Here is a 14,174-nt window from a genome sequence, read left to right on the forward strand (position 1 = left end):
TTTTAGAGTACCATAAACACTTCTATTCATACTTCCTTGTGTTCTAAACAAAATCAAACTTGTGTATTCTGTGTTTTGTCCCCCTGATTTTTTTTTTTGCGGGTACTTCAGCTTTAGGTCGAAGATGTTGGCCTGTGGATGGGTTGCAATGGGATAGCACAGGCCTAGCAGATCTTCAGATAACCATGTCTTTGCAGCTTTTCCTCTCTTTTACCATATACTTAAATTCTTGCGTGAAGTCATTTACACACAAGAGAGTCTTGGAGAACACATTTGTACTACCCTCTCATTTTTTGTGAAGCCCTTGTTTTTTAACAAACACCTTCAGGTGTGTACAAATTGTTCCTGAGATGCTGGCCATGGGGATGCAATCAGCCCTAATTTCCTTAGTTTAAATTATATATGCATAGTAATCTCTCATGGGAGAAATACAATTTGGTAATCAGACAGGTGACTAGAATCCATTTTGAACAGGTAAAATTTAAGTGTGTGTTTTATCCCTGAGAGTCATAAGTAAGATTCACACTTAATGATGTATTCAATGAGCAGAATGAGGCAGAATTATATCTGTGTGATGTTGTGCTTACCAACTGATAACCAAATGTTACTACAGACTTTACTAATTATCAAGGTTGCTTTTTGGTAGTATACTTGCTTACTACACACAAATGAAGCCAAAAATATAACCAGACTCTGATGGTCTGCAAATGTACCTGGGGTGCCAAAAATATCCAGTCACTGGCTCGGTGAATTAATCTGTATTAAGTACCTTGCACTGGTACGCATTATTTATTGTGAAGTACAGTCTGACTATAGTTTTAAAAGAAATCATATTTTTTCCACTGTAAATGTGAAATAAATCTTACAAACTTGTAGAATAATTATTCACAGGAATAATTAACAATGATAGAAAGGCTTTTCTTAATATTATCACACATAAGTGAAAGGCTTAATTCAATAGTAATTAAGAGATGACAGAAACAGAATTATTAGAGGCCAACATGAGATTGAACAGACCTTTTTCATATCTCCTAGGAAAAAGAGGATGTAAAAAAATTGTGAGGGCAGTTAATTTTAAATTACATAGGATGATTGAGTTGCTAAAATAATTAAAAATAATCACTAATGAACAATCACAAGAAAATCTGGAGAAATGGAGAGGGAAATAAAACCACCTCACTGCAGGAGAAGCTTGTGAGTGAATGATGAGTAAAGATAAACCACTCCCAGATACCGATGATAAAATGGGTTTAAATGACTTTACTTCAAGCACAGCTTGGAACTAATGTGCAGGCAGGTATAAAAAAGTTCCCCATCATGCAGAATAGGGTAAAAAGATACATAAAATTCTACTGAAAGGATTTAAAATAGGTTCATGGCATCCCTTAGTGCACAGAAAGTCACAGCAGCTGTTAAAACTGACCTGAAAAAGATGTAGATGAAGGTGACCACAGTTTGTACACACATACATGCTTGACATTCAGATCTCATGGAAATTTAGAAAAAGCAGGGAAATAGATGTAGTCCTGAACCGTACCTCAGCACCTAATGTTGTTAATAAAGGTACTTAAGGGCATCACAACTGTGGATTTGGGATGGGAAAGAAGACAGATAAATAAATGAGCTTCTGTGTCTGCTAGAAATAGGTTGTCTCTAAAAAGGTTGAGATGTTCTCTGCAGTAAGAAATTGCAAAAAAGCAACAGAAATGGACAAATTTGTTTATAGGACAAGGCAGAACATAGGAAGCTGAAGACCTCAACATGATCAGTAGGTGCTTATGACACTGGAGTGTTAGACAGCTTGATTGCAACACTCTAAGGGCAACTGCAGGCAAAATCGCTCATCTTAACACTGATACTAGTCTCATGTCACAAATCACAGGTGAAGCAATGAGGAGTAGTTCGCAATATGAGCATCAGTCAGTGATGGAAGAGACATGTCCTGTGGCAGGGAAGACCAGTTGAAAGAATTAAGTAACTATGAAATGTCATTCCTGGCAACTGGCATTTGGTGATGCATAAACTAAACCAAAAAAAGGACTGCATTCTTGCATTAGTAATTCAGTCCTTGAACCGAGCCTTTATCTGAAAAAAACCACTAAATATTTTCTTTTTCTTATTCTTGTACTGCAAGCTTTATTAGATTTTCTGTTCTCTCTTTATCTTTACCTGCCTGCTAAACAGCAATAGAAGAAGTATAATCAGATGGTATATGAACGCTCTCTGCAGCCACAAATATCATTAACTAATGAACTAAATATATTGTAAAAGTCCTAGATGTTCAAAAATTCCAGCAAATTACTATACACTTCCTGTCAAAAGAAGCATTTCATTTGTGCCTGTACCAAGAGCATAGTAATCTGTCTGTTGTATGCTCCATTATGCTGTTTTCTGTCACTCTTTTCAGTATTTATATCTCTTGTAGATACATAAAGACAGCAGCAAGAATTGACCATGCATTTGGAACACTTGCAAGTGGTGCCCCCAAAGTGTTTCTGTTACTATTTTATAACTGTTGAATAACTTCTGTGAGAGTAAATTGCTCTTCCTTTAGCAAACCGCAAATATTTTACTGTCCTTGGAATAAACAGTAATCTTAATTTCTTAAAGGATGCAGAGCCCATCTTAGATGTCATACTACCTTTAAAGCAGTTTTTTATTTATGCATTATGCAAGAATACAATTGAAAGCTGGAAGCACGTAGGATGTCATACCAATATGACTCATGCTCAATTTTGTGACTAAGCTCCTTGAAATGACTTCACAGTTGGCTGTAGGAGAAGCCATGAAAAGCCTCAAAAATAGTTGTAAATAGAAATACAAAGTGTAAGCACATCCAAATATGTTTGGCTGGCCTAAAGAAGGAATAAAAACCAAGAACAGTAGAAAATATTTTATTGTGTTCACTTGATTTATTTAAAAAAGTGTTTACAAGGAAACATAGATAGATTTTTTTGTAATCTGAATATTTTAAGAAATACGTTGCTACTGGAAAACATTTTGACTACAGAAATAAAGAGCTCAGTGTTCCCCAAAATATACCAGTCTGACCTTTTTTTTCAGTAGGATATTTTTATAATTCATGAAAAAATACATTTGAGCGAAAGAATTTTTGAGAGAAAGCATATAAGCCAAGGTTAAAAGACAGAATCAAGGTGGCATCTTTGAATTGCATGAAATGGTGGTACCTCAGTGACCTTAACAGATGCAGTTCCATTTTGCATAAGATTTTGACTTCTCTTTGGGGTTTTCTCTTTTGTAACAGAATGTTCTTTTCTAAGAAAGGCAATTCACCTTTAGCAAAAAAGTCTTTAGCAATGAATCCTCAAAATGCTGGATAGAAGAATAAAAATATAGAGAAGAACAAAAATCACCGCATTAGAATATCACAAAAGAAATAAATGTAGATGTGCCCATGTTAACTCTGTCTGGCATTGTAGTTTTTGTAAAAAAATCTGTTAATATTAGTACAGTGGATTTTATTTTTTAGGTGGAATATAGTTTTTTCCTTCCCCTTCACATCAAGTGTAAAAATAAGGAATGAAAAAGATCTTGAAGAAACTGGTCCAATGTTTTGGATAGCAACATGATCTTGCTTTTACTTCTTTGCTCTGAAAGAATTCTTGAACATTCTTTGCAAATCAGTCATTTTATCCATACTTCATTTCCTAATATGTAAAATAAAGATAAAACAATTTCCAGTATGTAGAAAAGTTGTGCTGATAATTGTTGTGCCGGGCTGAGACCAACAGCATGATGTTTAACAAGGCCAAATGCCAGGTCCTGCGCTTGTGGCACAACAACCCTGTGCAGTGCTACAGACTAGGAGAAATCAGGCTAGAAAGCTGCCTGGAGGAGAAAGACCTGGGGGTGTTGGTTGACAGCCAACTAAACATGAGCCGGCAGTGTGCCCAGGTGGCCAAGAAGGCCAATGGCATCTTGGCTTGTATCAGAAATGGTGTGACCTGCAAGTCCAGGGAGGTTATTCTCCCTCTGTACTCGGCACTGGTGAGACTGCACCTTGAATACTGTGTTCAGTTCTGGGCCCCTCACCACAAGAGGGATGTTGAGGCTCTGGAGCGAGTCCAGAGAAGAGCAACAAAGCTGGTGAAGGGGCTGGAGAACAGGCCTTACGAAGAATAGCTGAGGGAGCTGGGGTTGTTTAGCCTGGAGAAGAGGAGGCTGAGGGGAGACCTTATTGCTCTCTACAACTACTTAAGAGGAAGTTGTGGAGAGGAGGGTGCTGGCCTCTTCTCCCTGGTGACAGGGCACAGGATGAGAGGGAATAGCCTCAAGCTCCGCCGAGGGAGATTTAGGCTGAACATTAGGAAAAAAATTTTCACAGAAAGGGTCATTGGGCACTGGAACAGGCTGCCTAGGGAGGTGTTTGAGTCACCTTCCCTGAAGGTGTTTAAGCGATACGTGGATGAGGTGCTGAGGGGCATGGTTTAGTGTTTGATAGGAATGGTTGGACTTGATGATCTAGGGGGTCTTTTCCAATCTGGTGATTCTATGATTCTATATTAAAGGTTGTAGGCACTCATAAAAAATGCCATACTAAAAAAGATACATGATAAAAATTAAACCAGACTGCAGGACCTAATCTAGAGGTTTTTATTTTACAGAGTGTAGTTTTGTATAATTATCAAATTACCCATGCCTATTGACTTTGTTGTACCAAATGATGAACAGTCACTTCTTAGTGATATCTCCATGGTCTGCAAGATTATGATTCTGTTAGGATTCTGTTAGCATACATGATTTTCTTATTAGTGAAGATTGTATAGCTATTACATTTTAATTACGATTAGTATTAGTAAAACAGAATGGATTTAATGTGAGGGTCAGTATGTGTCTTTAATAAATCTGAAATTGTACATAAATTGCATTTAGGCCCAATCCTGATGTCGTCATGTTGATAGATCCTGACTGGGAGATATTTTTATAAGCTTTTTACCATTCAGCTAATATAATATCTTTTACATGAATTATTTTTGTTAACAAAATTAAGTTAGTCTAGCTAGTGGCAATTAAAAATATAGAAAATATTATTAATATAATTAAAATCTAACTTCTATGATTTTCATTTTTTAGTCCAGAAACTGTGAAGAATGGAGTTTTTGTAGAGTGAAAACTCTAAAGGCAGTGCAGACTTCACAGAGTAGTTAATTTTTCTTTTACTAGCACTACATGCCCTGCAGAAGAATGTTATTTGCAACCAAGTTTGTATTGAGTATAGTTAGGTAATGCTATAGACCTCTCTAGCAGTACTTTGTTTTCTCAAATACTTGTAGTCGAATACTTACAGTCCAGAAATCAGAGTTTTACTTCAGATATTTCCTTAATAGAGGCAATAAAATATAGCATTAAGGAGGGTAATTTTGTCCCTAGTCATGATCTGACATCTCTAGCTGCAGCAATTTAACTCCTGATGATGATTTACCCGTGCAATATGTAATTCATAGCTACTTATAATTACATTTTGTGCAATGCAATATCTATGAAATCTGACTATACACAAACGAAATTTGTTGATATTTCTAAATTTTGCATCTTTGTCAAATAATCCTGCCAAGATGTTGTTTGAAAGCTTTATTTGCTGAAGAAACTTGAGGAAGATTTTTTATTCTCATGGATTTATTATGCAATAATTGCTTAATAACTGTACTTAATAATGTTAAACTTTCAATTTCTGTTGTACTCATGTAAAAAGATTCTAAATCACTTCATATACAAAATGCAGTTTTCTTTATATTTGCTGAAATATATTGAATTAAAGCAGAGGCCAAAAGTACAGAAAAATTGCAACTTCATTTGGAAAAGAGGAAAAAAGAGATGAGAGATACTCTTTGATGACTTTTCCAGGTAATCTGTTGAAACTGGTAGCAAGAGGTAAAGCACAGTCAATAGAAGTTCCAAATCCCACCCTTAACATTATACCAGAAAGCACAATTAAGTACTGAAGCTTGACAGAAAACAGCATTTTGGTTCAACTGCTGGCCTTTATAGATAGCAGGGAAGAATAAGAGTTAGAATTTGATAGAAACAGTGGCTCCATCAAGAGAAGGATGGCCTACTAGCAGTAAATTCACAAAACATGTCTTGGCTTCAAAACTCGTATTTGGCATGTTCTTTGCACACAGATGGGAAGTGCAAACAGATATAGGCAGATGGGAATATTATCCAAACATACAAACACTAATGCTTTAGAAATAACACATTCAAAGAGATATAAGCATCCAGGATCTGTGGGCAAGAGTAAAACAGCAGGCTTGAAACTGCAGTTTTCTCATGCCAAGAGAAAGCTGAGGGTTGAGACTTGTGGGAAGCAAGGACTGGAAGGCTGTGATTATGTAGAACTACAGAAGGTAACTTGATCGCTTCAGCTGGAGTGTACTTTCCTTGTTCTGTTGGCTGCAAAATGCTATGTGCTGTCATCCTTTCTATCATACCATGGATAAACTTACCTCCAATTAGAGAAGTCCATGGTTCTTACCTTCTGTAGGGTTATGAATGGCTTAGATTTGCTTTTGCTTTTATGCATCTACGGAGGGCTCCTACTTAAGATGTCCATGCATTTGTGTGCCCAGGAGGTGGAAAATGCACTGAGTCAGCACTTCCCCAGAATTAAGGGGTGCTGGCAGAGGTCTCCCATGGTCTTGCACTGAAGATCATAAATAGCCTTTGCTGGTGACATTTCCCCACAGCAAGGTAGAGAATTTCTTTTTAACAGAATCCATCCCCTCACATCACAAAAGAAAAAGAAAAGAAAGCAGAGCAGATGCCCAAAGAATAGCAAGCCCTCCAGCTCATGCACGTGGCTTTCCTCACCCTGATGAGGAGTGTGTAGCTGTGTCAAAAGCAAAATGCAGCCCTTTGCTGTAAGCTTGGAACAAAGATTTCTCTCTGCTCCTGTTAAAAGCTGTTTCCATTTAAAACCACAGAGTTTGAGATTTAATTCTTTGTTTCACCATATTGAAAAGTATGAAAGTTGCAAAACCACGCAGAATGATCAAATACAATCTGGACTTAATTGAGTGTTGAGGATTTTGTTTTCTTTTCTATTAAAGGAGCAAACTGATTTGTTAAAACTGTCAGGATTCTCCCCTCCCCTAAGTAAATAAAGTTAAGGTATTACAAAAAAATGTATTTCTTAAAATATAACATTTTTACAGATGTGCATAATAAATTATTCTGGACGGCACACTATCCCTACATTATTTAAAACATATGCCTGGGCTAAACCCAGTATTTTGTTTGGAGTGGACACAACTCTTGCAGACACAGACATGGCTGTAGAGTGCATGCTTGATACGCGATTTTGGTATCTTTGTATGAAACATACTGAGAATTCAAAGTACAGATATGGGCAATAGATTTTTAGCTATGGTTATAAGATGTTTGCAGAGCATTTCATTAAGAAAGCAGTGGCCGTCCACTTTTTCCACTTGACGGGAGGCTGGCTGATGTCATACCCATCTACAAGAAGGGTCGGAGGGAGGATCCAGGGAACTACAGGCCTGTCAGTCTGATCTCAGTGCCAGGGAAAGTCATGGAACAGGTGATCTTGAGTGCTATCACACAGCACATGCAAGAGAACTGGGTGACTGGGCCCAGTCAACACGGGTTCATAAAAGGCAGGTCTTGACAAAGTAACTTGGTTGCCTTCTTTGATACAGTGACCCACCTACTGGATGAGGGAAAGGCTGTGGTTGTAGTCTTCTTGGACTCCAGTAAAACCTTTGACACAGTTTCTCACAGCATTCTGCTTTGGAAACTGTCAGCCTCTGGACTGGACAGGCGCACACTCTCCTGGGTGGAAAACTGGTTGGATTATTGACTGCAGAGAGTGACGGTAAATTGCGTTAAATCCAGCTGGAGGCCACCTAGAAGTGATGTTCCCCAGGGTTCATTGCTGGGTCCAGCCCTGTTCAATGTTTGTATCAATGACCTGGATGAAGGCATTGAGTGCAGCCTTAGCAAGTTTGCGGATGACACTAAGCTGGGTGGAAGTATTGGTCTGATGGAGGGTAGGGAGAGTTTTCAAAAGGATCTGAACAGGCTGGACTGCTGGGCAGAGACCAATGGCATGAGGTTTAACAAGGCCAAATTCCGGGTCCTGCACCTGGGGCACAACAACCCTGTGCAGTGCTACAGACTAGGGGAAGAGTTTCTAGTAATCTTCCACTTCTTGAGGAGAAAGACCTGGGGGTGTTGGTTGACAGCCAACTAAACATGAGCCAGCAGTGTGCCCAGGTGGCCAAGAAGGCCAATGGCATCTTGGCTTCTATCAGAAATGGTGTGACTAGCAGGTCCAGGGAGGTTATTCTCCCTCTGTACTCGGCACTGGTGAGACTGCACCTTGAATCCTGTGTTCAGTTCTTGGCCCCTCACCACAAGAAAGATGTTGAGGCTCTGGATTGTGTCCAGAGAAGATCAAAGAAGCTGGTAAAGGTGTGGGAGACCAAGTCTTACAAGGAGCATCTGAGGGAGCTAGGGTTGTTTAGCCTGGAGAAGAGGAGGCTGAGGGGAGACCTTATTTCTCTCTAAAACTACCTGAAAGGAGGTTGTAGAGAGGAGGGAGCTGACTTCTACCAAGTGACAGGGGAAGGACAAGAGAGAATGGTCTCAAGCTCTGCCAGGTGAGGTTCAGGCTTGACATCAGGAAAATAATTTTTCACAGAAATGGTCATTGGCACTGGAACAGGCTGCCCATGGAGGCAGTTGAGTCACATCCCTGGAGGTGTTTGAAAGACGGATAGACGAGGAGCTCAGGGACACGGTTTAGTGGTTGATAGGAATAGTTTACTTGATGGTCCAAGAGGACTTTTCCAACCGGGTGATTGTATGATTCTATGATTCAATGACAGTCACCTTCTCTCCCTCATTCTTTAGATATTTAATCTTATTGTAGAGATGTTAACTCTTTAGCAACTCAAAACTTCAATTGTCTCAAATTTTTCTCTCTACAAAAAGTTGTTTTTTCAGGTCAGGAAAATTTAAAAACTGTAGGATTAATTACCTTTATATTTGGTTTGGCAGACTAGGATCAGCAAGAATTTGTTGTACGAATTTAAATAGGAGACTAAAATAGCCAGAAAGCAAACATGCAGGACAGTGAATAATATCTGGAAGAATATGAGCTCAAGGGAATTGAATGTGCTCAGCACTTTGAGTGATTGCTCTGTTTCAGGGGCCAATCCAAATGTTTAACACCAAGATTACTGATGTGTTTAATTTTCATGCATTTCTGCTATACTCCATCTCAGCTATGACAACTCAATCATCCTTTACTTTTTGTGGGTTTTGAGGTTTTCTGTCCTTCATCTTGTAAATCCCTGTTATATTCAACTTCTAATAATTTTACTCTGTGTCCCTGGGTGATCAATTAGGCCAATAGTGCTCTGGGTTGCCAGACATTGACTAGGTATTAAATGAAGACCCCATCTTTACAAAAAGAAAACTAAAAATAAATGTTGTTTGTAAAAAATAAAATGCTGTAGAATGTATATAAATTAGTATAAATGTGTATAAAAAAACTTGCGTTGCCCCTTAACCTTGGATTATAATTTTCTTTTGCGAAGTTTAAAGAAAATGGGAAGTAGGTTATTGTATGTCAATTTTATATAAAGTTTATACATAAATTTGCACTACAACGGGAATAGACAGTGCACTTCCATGTCTATGTTTTGTATTATTTGTAAAATACAGAGAAGGAGACATCTTCCTACTGATTTGCAGTAGACAATAAGTCATTTCAAGTGAGAATATGGCATGATATAGTCAATGTATGTTAAGCTCCACATACTGTAATAACTGGGAAAGTCCAGAGAGCTCTGAATATCATAGAAGTCAGAATTGAATAGCATTTTAATTGCTTGGTAATTCTTCACTGTCTGAGTTTTATCTGTTTTATCCTTGGCAGAAATGACATAACTGATATTTTTTTCATGTTTTTGACAACTCTCATACTTCAGGAACTCTGACATTCACCTCTATCTACCATAGTCTCCTTGATTGCTTTACTTTTAGAGAGTTGGGGATCTACTTTGTGACTTTTGTAGATGGTAATTTATTTAAGAATAGACAAGCAGATCATAAAACTTTGACTAAAAAAACCTGCTTGTCAGGAGTCTGGGCTGGTTCTGTTTGTTTGTTTCAAGAATAAAATCTTCTCAACCTTCTCCTCAGATCACTTCTTGAAGATCCATTCCTGCAGATTACTGCAAGTTGTTTAAAAGATGCTAAGGACTTCAGTATCCACCATCACCACCTTGTAAACAATAGCAATATATTATGAGAACTTTTCAGATGACTGAAAGGTATTTCTGAACAAATTTGTATTTAGAAATAGCCCTAAACTAGGCATAGTTAAGATTCTCTCTGTGTTCCATCACTATGAACAAACTCACTTATTACAAACTCACTTCATTTTTATCATTTCTCTTCTATCTGAGGGAGTCAATTTTATTCCGGCAATTCTGCTACGTAGAAATTGTAGGTTTCACATAAAGCCTGTAATTGTTCATCTCCTGGGAAGTAAAAATGCATAAGGTTAACTTACTTTTTAGGATACTGTAGGCTTCCAAATTTAATAGTATTTTCCCATAAATATTCTCTTTTTGTCCAGAAAGGTATTCTAGTAAACTAACTTCATTATTGGGAAATCACACTGTCTTTGGGGATATATTTGGATGGATAAAACTAATTTAAAGTCCATCTGAAGTAAATCTCTCCAGAAACTCTATTTCTAAAAGCCATTTATTTGAAACATTGAACTGTAGGTAAAGAAATCAGCTGCTGTTGGAATGCCTGTACATAAAAATAAAAAATAAGAGCTTTTGAACTAGTTAGTCAGCTTTTAAAAACAATACTTTATCTTGGAAATTGTGCAGCATGTATAGTATAATCAACAGTTTTGACTAAATTGCTTAATTTTACTAGATATTTTTCAAAATATTGGCATCCAAAGTCAGCTCCACAGAAGGTGTGACAGAAAACCACATATTTTAGTTCTATGAATCAGTAGAAAATAAACAGATCAAATTGTGCCATAGAGGTATTTCAGTTTTTCTTAAATTCTCTGATGTATCCATAGTCTTGGTAATATGAACTTTAGTTCCTCCCTAAGTGAATGTGCTTTTTAGTAAAGAAATTAATTTAAAAATTTAATCCTGGCAGTATTAATGGAAAAGCATTAATCTTTGGAAAACAATTTACTCCATATTAATCTAGCAGAGCCTTTTTTTTTTGGCTGCACAAAACCATGTACTTAAGTCTTCTATAAGTCAATCCTGTCAGCTTTTTTTAATGTTTAGGGTTTTCTTAATCAGTGATTACATGTATAAATGTTCTGTTGTCTCATTGTATCTCTAACCCTGTGAATAGAATACCAAAAAACCAAACTAAATAGCTTCTAAGACTCCTTCTTACTTTGGTGAAAGGAGAGGATAGTAACAAGAATGTCTCAGGGCAAAAAAGTGGGCAAGTAAAATGACCTCTATGAACAGGATGATAGTTTTTTACTAAGAGCTAAACCCTTACAATTCTAGATTAAAAGATCTAGGTATCACTGTGAGATGAACAGAAAGTAGATTAACATAAAGTTATAGTAAAGACAATCAATGCAAATATTATGTAAAACTATCTTCTTATATCTACCACAAAAACAAGCTTGCAACCCCACACTTTGAAGGATTCAGTCAAAACTTGCCAGTTAAATCCGTGACCTTCAGTGGTGGTAGTGGTTAGAAGCATTGAGAAAAACTTCTGCTTTGAGATACTAGACTACGCTATAAAAATTACATTAATTATTCTAGAGTGCTGTGATCTGAGGTGGTTCATGTGAAACCTTACCTACAAAGGAAGTAGTGAGAACTGTTCCTTTCACTTCTTGCTTTATGTGGTATGTCACCATCAGGGTTTGAAAATCATGTCTCATTTCTCAATCTGTTGAGCACTGCTAGCATAAGAATATATGTGTGAGAATTTCATCTTTTTCTCTATTTTTCACTTGTTCACTTGTTCAGTTGCTAAGAACACAAAACCGATATCAGTATGGTAGAAGCAAATACCATTTTACCACTGAGTTCTTGTAAAGTCTTCTGCAGTACTTATCCAGCTTGTCTATATTTAGCATCTTGTATGTATCTACGATGTCCTCTGTTGTTTATATTACTGCTAATTAACCCCTTATTTTCTGTATCATGGGGGATGAATCCACCACATGTCTTCCTGCAACGATCTGGCACATCTCAGTCTGGGATGTGGGATCCATGGCCAATGACTTAGGCAAGGTACAAAAGTCCAGTCATTGGAGAAGGGCCAAAGTCTAGTCTCAGTAAGAAAACTCAACAAGTGACTGTGGGAAAAAGGATATTAGCAACAAGGGCATATTTTTTTCACAACCATTTTGAACACAGTAAGAACAAAAATACCCTGAATTACACATGAATAATTATGTTAAACAGGATCTTTTTCAACGAAACTCACATTACCTTTGTAGCTGCCAAGAGACCGGAATTAAAATTTACAGTTAGAAGGCAGTATTACCTGCTTGTGCCTTTTTCAGATCTCATACATAATGCACAGTTTTCTATGAACTAACCACAGAAGAAACAGCTGACAATGAATGTGTCATGAGATTTTTAAGCATGTAACCATTGTCTTTTGAGGCATAAATGTTATCCGCCCTGTTTTTATTTGTTTTGCAGTGCATAGTCTCACATGTGACCACCAAAACTACTCCCTTCTTATTCCATTGTGTGTTTATCTACCACATCTGTTTAAAATATTGTACTTCTAACATTCTGTATTTTCACAGCTGTTTCTTAAAATCACCAGAGCGAAAAAAAGGGCAGTATTTCCTATGTAGTTTAGCTATTCAAATAACATAATTGATAAGGGTTTTTCTCATATTTGACCTTTTGAAGGGTTAGGATGTGTGAGAACAGTTCAAGTTTATTAATCTTTAGATTGGACCTGAATGCATATTTTATTCCAGGAACTGACTTTTATTCTAAGCATATGTTCATAAAATATATCAGTAAAAGTAATAATTCTGTGTCCAGGTTGCATTATTTCCATGATTTTTTTACACTCAACAGATGGTGTAGATTATTCACTTGTAAAAATTCTGTTAAAAATTATTGTAATGACTAGGTTAAATGCTAGAAAACCAAGACATTCCCAGTTAATGTTGCAAATCTGCACATAACTCATTCTACCATGTCTCTACATAGCAGATCATGTGGTCTAGAAGGCTTTCTGCTCCAGATAAAGCCTGTGTCTTTGGTACCTGATCATACAAGAGACACATCATGTACACATATGTGATCAACACTGATATTCAGGAGGTGAGGCAAATATATTTTTAATTCTCATTTTCAGAATGGAAATGGATGAAAGAGAGAAAGATCAGTTTAAACTTAAGGTGAAGAAGGATAACAATGAGTTTTCTATCTAGTTTAAAATACTTTTATTAGCTTAATTTTAAAACTGTTTTACAATTCCTATAGATTTTCTTAAAAGAAAATAGGAATAAAACCAAGATGTGTGAAGACAAGATATGAATAAAAATGTCAATTATTTTTCTTTAAAATATTCTTATAAAAGTCATAAAAATATTATTTTTACTACAAAAAATGCTGTTCTTGTAGGAAACAAGAGCAGCAAAATTGTTTTTCTATTGTTTTATTATTCGTAGTTGAAAAAGCCTATACTTTTTCAACATTAGATTTAGATCTCTTGTTTAAGCGTGTTTTAAAAGAGACTTTTTTAATATATATTTCAGCATGCTCAAATATTCTTAATTTTAGCCCTGTTCAAGGGAGATTTGTAATCAAATAGCTTCTGATGATTCCTTTGGGGATGCTTCTGTTACTCTTGTCTGAGAATACTTGGAGATGCCTGAATCCAAGGCCTATTTGCTGCTGTGCATATTCACTCACTCTACACCTTAAACATTCTTGTAAAACTCTCATTGCAGCAGACAAAGGATTGTTATGTGCAGGAGTTAGGAACAGCTCAATAATTTAAAAAGAAGTTGGGAAAAAGAAAAGCTTTCACATGGTGGAAAATGTTATTGGAGCTGCATGGCTCAGGAGATTGGACTAGGATACTGAGCTCTGCTCCAGAGTGGGCCAGTAATCAGGGTCATGCCTTCGGTCCAAGTA

Source organism: Phaenicophaeus curvirostris, chromosome Z (genome assembly GCF_032191515.1).
Source record: "Phaenicophaeus curvirostris isolate KB17595 chromosome Z, BPBGC_Pcur_1.0, whole genome shotgun sequence".
Classification (NCBI taxonomy): domain Eukaryota; kingdom Metazoa; phylum Chordata; class Aves; order Cuculiformes; family Cuculidae; genus Phaenicophaeus; species Phaenicophaeus curvirostris.